This window comes from Cupressus sempervirens, chromosome 4, assembly GCF_028749045.1.
Source record: "Cupressus sempervirens isolate cs-2001-9-10 chromosome 4, ASM2874904v1, whole genome shotgun sequence".
Classification (NCBI taxonomy): Eukaryota; Viridiplantae; Streptophyta; class Pinopsida; order Cupressales; family Cupressaceae; genus Cupressus; species Cupressus sempervirens.
Genome location: NC_143121.1, coordinates 760,602,636 through 760,612,847, shown reverse-complemented (window position 1 = coordinate 760,612,847; position 10,212 = coordinate 760,602,636). Strand labels below are relative to the sequence as shown.

The 10,212-nt window shown below is 33.8% G+C and overlaps 1 pseudogene; it reads left to right on the top strand.

The window, feature by feature from the left end:
* The first annotated feature begins 984 nt into the window (after nt 1-984).
* Nucleotides 985-9,944, top strand: LOC149563595 (uncharacterized; annotated as a pseudogene).
* Nucleotides 9,945-10,212: the final 268 nt, after the last annotated feature.

Here is a 10,212-nt window from a genome sequence, read left to right as displayed (position 1 = left end):
TGATGCATTTACATCTAGATGGATGTGTCTATATATGGTGTGGGTGTCATGAATATATGTATGCATGTGATGGAACATCATAAATGGATGCATTTATGTGGATGACAATGTATGTATCATGAGTGGATGCAAATCTGTGGATGGAAATGCATATGAAGTTCAATGCATATCATGATGATTATCACATAATGGTTGCTACCAGTAATCAAGTCATTGGTCCATCATGCAGCTCACTAGCGTCGACGATATAGACAAGTGATTATCCGAAGTTCACTTGTACATAGCATCAAGGTTAAGTGTCTCCATGGTGGATGGGTGCCTTGTTGATCAATTCTAACTATTATGTGAAGATGCAGATAATGTACGAGACAAGGTATGCTTCTGATCAAAGAATACATTCTTACAATATAAAAAATACATTGTACGAGACAAGATAATGTACGAGACAAGGTATATGATCAAAGAATACATTCTTACAATATAAAAAATTACTTGTTTATATTGTAAGAATGTATTCTTTGATCATATCATTTATCAACATTCAATTTTTTGGATCTGTGGTTAGATGAGTTCAATTTTTTAATGGCTTTGGTAGGCAGAAAGAGAACTTTTGGTTTAGATTTTTGTTTAAACATCTTAGTGTAATATGCTTGTTTAAAAATTTCTTATTTTTCATAAACAAAATGTCACAGTTTAGAAAGTGTATTTAATTATTTTATTTATGTTGCAATAAATTATGGATAGTAATTTAAAGGTCAAGTAATTTTTTAAAAATTATTAGTTTCAAGCCAATATTTTTTTTGGTTTAACTTCCACATCCGTCGCAATTGCGACGCCAATTGCGACGGGGTTGCCTTCGCATGTACAACAACCCCATCGCAATTGCTGGGGATTTTGTCGCTATTGTGACAGCAACCCCAGACATTGCGACGGGGTTGCTATACATGCGACGGCAACCCTGTCGCAATTGGAGTCATAATTGCGATGGCTGTGGAAGTTAAACAAAAAATATATGGCTGCATAGCGATGGATGGGCATCGCAAATGCGACGAAAACCTTGTCGCAATGTCGACGGAAAGAAGAGGAATTGTGATGGGGTTGGTGTGACAATAAGGTGGTTGCAGAGTGACGGATGGGCGTCGCAAATGTGACGGCAAGGGTAGACATCGTAAATTGCGACTAAATAACTACGACATCTATGTCTATCGCAGTCGTGACACATTTCTATCATAATTGTGACACATAGCCGTCGCAAATCAGTGCCAAATCTAGTAGTGCTAATTGACTAATGTGTACACTTTTAGTAAAACATTTGTACAAAAACACTAGAAAATTATGTTTGTCCAAATGGAGAGGTTAGTGAGATCTAGAGTCTACTACTAGAGGATGAAGAATACAATATGTTGGCCATCCACTACATGGGGGTGTAGGAAAATCCCTACTGATATGATGTACATAGATTTTCCTATTTCCATGGTTGGAAAGATAGGTCCTCAAAAAAGGTGGTGTTGGAAATATAAGAGGAGTAACTGAGGGGGGCTTGAATAAGTTACTACTAAAATAAATCCTAGATCCCTTGGATGTCAACTATAAAATTCAGACTGATAAAACTGATTACTATTGAAACTCGATAAACACACAAAAAATATTCTAACTCATAAATGCATATTGTGAATTACATTAGCAAAACTTAAGATATTAAAAATTACTTGCAAGCATGAAAGAAATAACATGAACACATGAGACACCAGAATTTAATGTGAAAACTCAATTTGGGAAAAACCGCCAATGTAACTAGTTACTATTTTTCACTCTTTTGAAGTGAGCCCTGTTAGGAGCCAAACCTGTTAAAGGTTACAAAACACACTGTTAGGTGTGACCCTGTTAAAGGATTTAATCACCCTATTAGGAGTGGCCTTGCAAAAGTTCTTGAAACAATTCAATGGAATTGCCACCTTGTTAGAGGATTTACAAATGGTTGTTAAACCAGCTCTGTTAAGAGATTTTAGTTCACTGTTACAATGGTTAGAGAGTAACAATGAAATGAACTGATTGTGATGCAATTGAATTTTTGATTACAGATCTTTGTTTTGGTTCATGCTTGATCCTTCCTAATTGAATAATACTTTTCTACTCCACAAGGATATCTGTTTTATCCTTTAAGCTTGCTTCCTCTCCTTTTATCTCTTTCAATCAACTTATTCAACTTTCATTACACAATTGACTTTTTACTTATACCTTTCAGATTGTCAAGTCAGCTCGAATACAAATTAGAATAGCCAATATTCATCACCTCAGTCGACTAGAATCAATAGGTAAAATAATTAATCTTTGCATGCCAAAATAAGAAAATCCTTTGGTAGTCAACCCTACTTGGTAGAAACTGATTCTAAAGTGATTTCCTATGTTAACCAATAGAAGTTTAGTTAACATTGTGAACTTACAAAATTCCTTTGGTTAACTCGGAGTGAACTCGGTTAAAACTGACTCTTTTCAAGTTTCTCTTTGTTAGCCAAGTGAGCTCGATTAAAACTCTTTTCTACATAATTTCCTTTGATGTCCAAGTGAGCTCAATAGATACTGCCTATTGCATAGAGTAAACTTAGGAATGTTCGGTATACTAGGAAAACTATCTTCACTAACCAAGTGAGCTCGGTATGCATTGATTGTCAACTGATATGACATTTGTGTAACATCAAAGACAACACATAACTAATCAATTGTATCCAATAATCTCCCTCTTTGGTATTAATGGCAATAAAATACATCATAGCACAATGAAATTTTGAGAACAAGACTTTCTCTGTTAGAAAGTTTCTCCCTCTATGAAGGAACTAATTAACTTCTCCCTCTACAAAATTTTAGAAAGATATGATAATAAACTTCTCCCTCTTTGACAACACATGCTAAAGACAATTCTAATTAGTGCCAATGTACCTTGAGTACAAATTCATCTGCAATATGTCATTGTCAATACTACATCAATTGATTGATCTTCAACTTGGTTCTTGTCGATGCATCACTAAACCTTATTTAGTGAGCTTTAGAGAGGGGAATGACCCCTAGCTTACCTTTTAGATACAAAAATGTATCCTTAGGTAATGGATTTTTGAATATATCTACAATTTATTATTTTGTATCTACATATTCCAATCTAATTTCTTTGTCATGTACTATTTCTCTTACAAAGTGATATTTGATAGCAATGTGCTTTGTTTTGAAATGCATCACTAGATTCTTGGATATGTTGATTGCACTCGTATTATCATAATACATCACTATTGGCTCTTTCATTTCAACCTTCATTCCTTCCAACAACTGTTTGAACCAAACAATGTTAGAACAATTTACTGCTGCTACTTCATATTTTGCTTATGTTGTGGATTGGGATGTGCAGTTTTGCTTCTTACTTGTCCAAGATACTAGCCTTTTATCAAGAAACAATGCTCCACCACTGGTGCCTTTTCTGTCATCAAAATTCCCTACCCAATCAGCATCAATAAATACTTTTAGGTCAAGGTTGTGTGCAAGTTTGTACCATAAGCCATAGTCTTCAATACCTTTCAGATATCTCAAGATTCTTTTTATTGCCATCATGTGGTCTCTCTGGGTTTTGTTGAGAATCTTGCCACTATTCTAACTGCTAAGGCAATATCAGGCCTTGTATGTACCACATACTGCAATTTCTCAATCATTATAAGGTTTGATCTACTTATTTGGAATTATCATCTTTTATAAGCTTAAGTCCAGTGCACATTGCGGTTCTAACTAGTTTTGAATCTTCCATTCCAAATTTCTTGAGTATATCTTTGTTGTACTTAGATTGAGTGATGTAGATATCATTTCTATTCTATTGTATTTGTAATCCAGAAAAGATTTTTATTTCATCAAACATGGACAATTCAAATTCTTTATTCATTTGCTTTGAAAATACTTTGCATAAGTCATCATTTTCTGTGAATAGAGTATCATCCACAAATATTTTTTCCAATACAATCTTCTTGTTTGGTCCCTCCTTGATGTATAGGTTGTTGTTATCATTTGTTCTTTGAAAACCAATCTATATCAAATAGTTATGTAGTCTTTCATACTAGGCTCTAGGAGTTTGTTTTAGACCATATAGGGCTTTGTATAATTTGCAAACCATGTCCCTTTTGTTTGGATCAACAAAACCTTCTAGTTGTTTAATGTAGACTTCCTCATCAAGTATTCCATTCAAAAATGTAGATTTGACATCCATCTGATATACTTTGAATCCTTTATGAGCTGCATAAGCCAGTAAAGTCCTAATATCTTCTAATTTTGCAATAGGGGCAAAATTTTCACCGTAATCAATACCTTCTTCTTGAGAATAACCTTTACATACCAACCTTTCTTTGTTTCTTGACACTTTTCTCATTTAGCTTATTTTTGAATACCCATTTTGTACAACTTACATTTTTATCTTTGGGCCTAGGTACAATGGTTCAAGATTTATTCTTTTCTATCTATTCTATTTCTTCATTCATAGCTTCAATCAAACTTTCATTTTCCAATGCATCTTTAACATTTCTAGGTTCAAATTCAGCAAGTAAACATGTACCTTCTAGTTTGCTTCTTGTCATCATTCCATTAGATTTATCTCTAATAATCTGATCAAATGCATGATGCCTTCTAACATATTTAGCCAATATAGGTTCTTTGACTTTTGAGTGAGTTGTGCTATCTTCATTTTGGATCTCAATTTATGGCTTGGGTCCTTCTATCTATGGCTCGTGTTCTTTAGACTTGGTATGCACTAACTTGGTAGCCTCTGAATGTGACTCAGGTCCCTGTGACTCAGTTTGAACTTTTTGCAACTCAGTAGCTAATGGAAATTTGGAGAGCTTAGGAGATGAAGTCACCTTTGTGTCAAATGTGTTTGGCAATGTATCAGGTTCATAGTAGACAAATCTTCTATAGTCTTTTGGCTCCTTTTATATTTCTTCTTCAGTCTTGTCTGCAAACTCATCAATTCTCACATGTGGACTTTCTATAATTTTGTGAGTGGATAAATTCAGACATTTTGTATGCTTTACTTCTATAGGAATATCCTAGAAATATAACTTCATCACCTTTTACATCAAATTTTCCTTTTATAGATTCTTTCAAGATATAACATTTTCTGCCAAATACTTTCAGATAACTTGCATTGGGTTTGTGGCCATACCATAGCTCATAAGGAGTTTTGTTTGAGTCCTTCTTCAACTAAACTCAGTTCAAAGTATGAACTACATTGCTGATAGCTTCCTTCTAGTATTTGATAGGAACATTCTTCTCAATAATTAGTGTCCTTACACAATCTATGATGGATCTATTTCTTATTTTAGCTATTCCATTCTACTCAGGAGTACCAGGGGCTAGTACTTGTCTTCTGATTCCTCTTTCAATGCAGAAATTGTTGAATTCATTTGACATGAATTCTCCAACTCTATCTAATCTTAAGCATTTTGATCTTTTTCCATATTCTTTTTTTACTCTAGCTAGATACCATTTGAATTTCTCAAAAGCTTCTAATTTTTCTTTGAGATACATGACAGTCATCATTCTAGAATAATCATCAACAAAAAAATGAAAAACTTTTCTCCACTATAAGTTTCTATTCCAATTGGTCCACGCAAATTGGTATGTACAATTTCCAAGACATCTTTAGACTGATAGTTTTTTCTCTTAAAACTAGTCTTTCCCATTTTACCAATTTGACAATTCTTGCATAATCCAACATTAGGTTTCTTCAAATTAGGGAGACCTCTTACTCTTCTAAGTTTTCTAATATTGACCATATTATCAAAGTTTACATGACATAGTCTTATGTGCCATAGCCAACTTCCTTCTACTTGAGTAATGAAACATGCACAATCACCAAGATCAAGATAAAATAGATTACCTTTTGTTTGTCTACCTAATCTAATTAGATTTCCTTGGTTATCTAGTAATCTTGCCTTGCCATTCATGAATTCTACCTTGAATCCAATGTTTTTTAGTTGTGCCACACTTATTAAATTATGTTTTAGTCCTTCAACCCACTAGGCATTGTCACATACAAGTTCATTGGTTAATGAGATTTAGCCTTTCCCTTTTATGTAACAAGGTTCATTGTTTCCAAACCCTACACTACCTTCATCATAGTGCTCAAAATGTTCAAACTTAGTTTTGTCTCTAGTAATATGGTGAGAACATCCACTATCTATGATCCATGTGTCATTCTTGCTAACATGAGAGACAAGTGCCATCTTATCTCCTTCATCATTATATTCATTTTCTATAGCAATGTATACTACATCTTCACTGTTATCAGAATCTTTAGCCATAAAATAAGTTTTCTTACCTTTGTCTTTGTAGGATTTGTGACCTTTGAATTCCTTCTTTCCTTTGTACTTGTGGTTTTTCTTTCTTCCTTGCCTTCTTTCCATATTAGAGGGATTTTACCTTTGAACTTTCCTCTGCTCCTAGAATATTTCTTTGCAAGTAGAGCTTCAAAATTTTCAAGATCACTATGAGAATTTTCTTCATATACTTCCTCACTTTCTAATTTATTATCTTTTATTTTCTTTCCTTTTTCTTTGAGTGAGAGTTTAGCTTCAAATGCAAACTCAATAATCTTAGAAGTGGGAACATAATTGTCAAAGTTTTCTAGTTCAAAAGATGTCAATCTTCCTATTAGGGCATCCAAAATTAACTTGTTATTTGGATTACATCTCTTTCTTGAATAGCAAACACACTAATTACATAGATAGGAAGCAAAGCTCTAGGAACTTTACTTGCAATAGTTTCTTCTTTTATTTCTCCTCCAGATGCTTTGATTTCACTAACACTAGATTTGATCCTTCCACATATTTTGTAACATTTTCATCTTCTCTCATCCTCATTTGATATTCTTCATCAAGATATTTGCATCTTGAATCACCAATGGTTGCCAAATGAAGCCTCATATGTCCTTGCAAATTTGTCTCTATTCAGCTTTGGAATCTCTCTCTTGTAAGACATCTTGATCTTTAGCTTAGGTCCTTGAAACCTTCTCTGCAAGCACCAAAAGTTTTGATACCTATTGTTGGAAATATAAGAGGAGTAACTAAGAGGGGGGGTGAATTAGTTACTACTAAAATAAATCCCAGATCCCTTGGATGTCAAATATAAAATTTAGACTGATAAAACTAATTACTGCTAAAACTTGGGAAACACACAGAAATTGTTGTAACTCGGTAAATACATAATGTGAATTACATTAGCAAATCTTAAGATATTATCAAAAATTACTTGCAAGCATAAAAAAAATAACATGAACACATGAGACACTAGGATTTAACGTGGAAATCCAATTTGAGAAAAACCACCAATGTAACTAGTTAGTATTTTTCACTCTTCTGAAGTGAGACCTATTAGGAGCCAACCCTGTTAAAGGTTACAAAACACACTGTTAAATTTGACTTTATTAAAGGATTTAATCACCCTGTTAGGAGTGGCCTTGCAAAAGGCCTTGAAACAATTCAATAAAATTTCCACCTTGTTAAAGGATTTATAAATGGTTATTAAACCAACTCTGTTAAGAGATTTTAGTTCATTGCTACAATGGTTAAAGAGTAATAATGAAATGACTTGATTGCGATGCAACTAAATTGCTGACTAAAGATCTCTATTATGGTTCATGTTTGATCCTTCCTAATTGAATAATACTTTTCTACTCCACAAGGATATCTTCTTTATCCTTTAAGTCTGCTTCCTCTCCTTTTATCTCTTTCAATCAACTTATTCAAATTTCATCACACACTTGAATTTTTACTTATACCTTTCAGATTGTCAAGTCGGCTAAAATACAAATTAGAATAGCCAATATTCATCACCTTAGTCGGCTAGAATCAATAAGTAAAATAATTAATCTTTACATGTTGAAATAAGAAAATCCTTTAGTAGTCGACCGTGCTCTGTAGAAACTGATTCTGAAGTGATTTCCTATGTTAACCAACATAAGCTCGGTTAACACTGCAAACTTACAAAATTCCTCTGGTAACTGAGCAAACTCAGGTAACACTAAATCTTTTCAACTTTCTCTTTGTTAGCCAAGTGATCTTGATTAACACTCTTTTCTGCATAACTTCCTTCGACGCCTGAGTGAGTTTAGTAGATATTGCCTTCTGCACATAGTAAACTGAAGAACGTTTGGTAGACTAGGAAAAATGTCTTCATTGACCAAGTGAGCTTGATATGCACTAACTATCAATTGATATGATATTTGTGTAACATCAAAGACAACATACAACTAATCAATTGTATCCAACAGGTGGTTGGTATTGAGACGGAACCAAGCTGATTAAAGTTTCTTTGGCAATCACATTGATGTTGTAAAGTGTATTTTTGAGTGTCTTAGCTCCAATTATGAATCTTTGTCTTTGATTCTAAGAATGGATTTCCTCTACTTTACTGCCTTTCTTGAAAACCATAATATATGATAGACTTAATTCATCTCTAGACTATAGAAAGGCTTTTCATTGTGAAAAACCATAATAGATGAAAAAATTAATTCATCTCTGGACTGTAGAAAGGTTCTTCACTACAAAAAGTCATTCCAAGTTAGATGCTTGTGGTTGATGGTTATTGAACATAATGATTGACTATTGTGTAGTGGAGGAAGTTGAATTGAAGTCTCTATGTAGAGTAAGAACATACAAGATGTATCCCACATTCTTGGACATTTAGCTACACACATTCTTGAGGAGCATAAGGATGAGGAAAGGAGTTTATTCAGAGTTAGAGATAATTTGGCTAAGTTACCTTCCAAGGAAAACAACCAAAACAAACATCAATGGATCTGATAATGTTAATCAATGGATCTCTCTCATGTACAATCACATAACTTGTCTCCTTAAAGATTTTAAATGCTGCAAACTACATTCTCTGCTCTGCCACCATTATACCTCTCTATCATTCTATCTAGTTTTCTCAAGGATTTGACATGGTTGAGAACCCTCAATTTGAGCATGTTTTTTATCATATCATTGCCCATCACTCTAGAAAGCCTAAAAGGTTAGAGTATCAGAATGTCTTGGGGAGTAACCTGAAAACTCTACCTAGAGTGGTCACTCAACTATATAGACTAATATCTTTCAACATCTTTGAATGTAAAGAGCTGAGAAACCCTTCCCCTTCAAATGAAAAAGTTGGTAGATATGTGCTACATGAACTTGAGGCATTGCATTAAGTTGAGTTTCCTTCCATTCCAAATAGAAAAAATTAAATAAATCACTCTAGTACCTAATTATTGATGGTTGTGAGAATTTACAATTGAAGCTTCAAACTCCCAACCAAAAAGTACTCTACAGTGTTCCTAGATATAGGATGTTCATTCACTTAAGAATCTAAGGTAGCTCTCACTTAGATATATGAAAATAGAAATACCCCATAAAGTAATCTTAAGGTATAAAAAATTAGAGAGTTTGGAGATCTATGAAGGCCTATTGGGGAATCTTCCAAAGGACATAAAAGAAATCAAAACCCTAAAAGAGATTTGGCCAAGAAGATTGACTTCTTTAGTCCAGTTGCCCATGTGGTTGTTCAATATTTATGTTCTAAGAAGGGTAATGCTTGAGTACTTGAATGTGAAGGTCCTTCCACCTACAATATTCAAGATCTTGCCTTTGCTACACCTTTTGAAGATAAAAAATTATGCAAAATTGATGGAGTTTCTAGATGAGTTTGGAAAGGAAGGAGCATTTCCATCTCTAGAGGAGCTAAGCCTAGACAATCTTAAAGTGTTAAAGGAGTTTACAGTCTTAGAGGAGAAAATCACGAGCATTGTAAAGAGTTTGAAGTGATATTCCTACTAGGAAATTGAAAATTTTCCCAAGGGCATAGAAAAATAGAAGAAAAATATGAAGATAGATATCATGGATTCATGTAGACTAATACAAAGTGTGGAAGAGTGGAATTGAGGCACCAATTTGCATGCAGAGTACATTATGAGGGAATGGTATAATAAATTATACTTTCTAATGGGGAAGATGGGTGGTAAATCCATGAGAGAATAAATCATTTTGTGTGTGCACCACTATTTATTGTCTAGATAGAGAGTAGGACCTCAACAAGTGACCAAACATGTGCCCTAGGGAAAGCCAATGCATTTTCTCACATTGATCATCTCTCTGCTAAAAAGATTAATGTCAAATATGAAAGTAACATTTTGATTAGTCTCCCCATCAC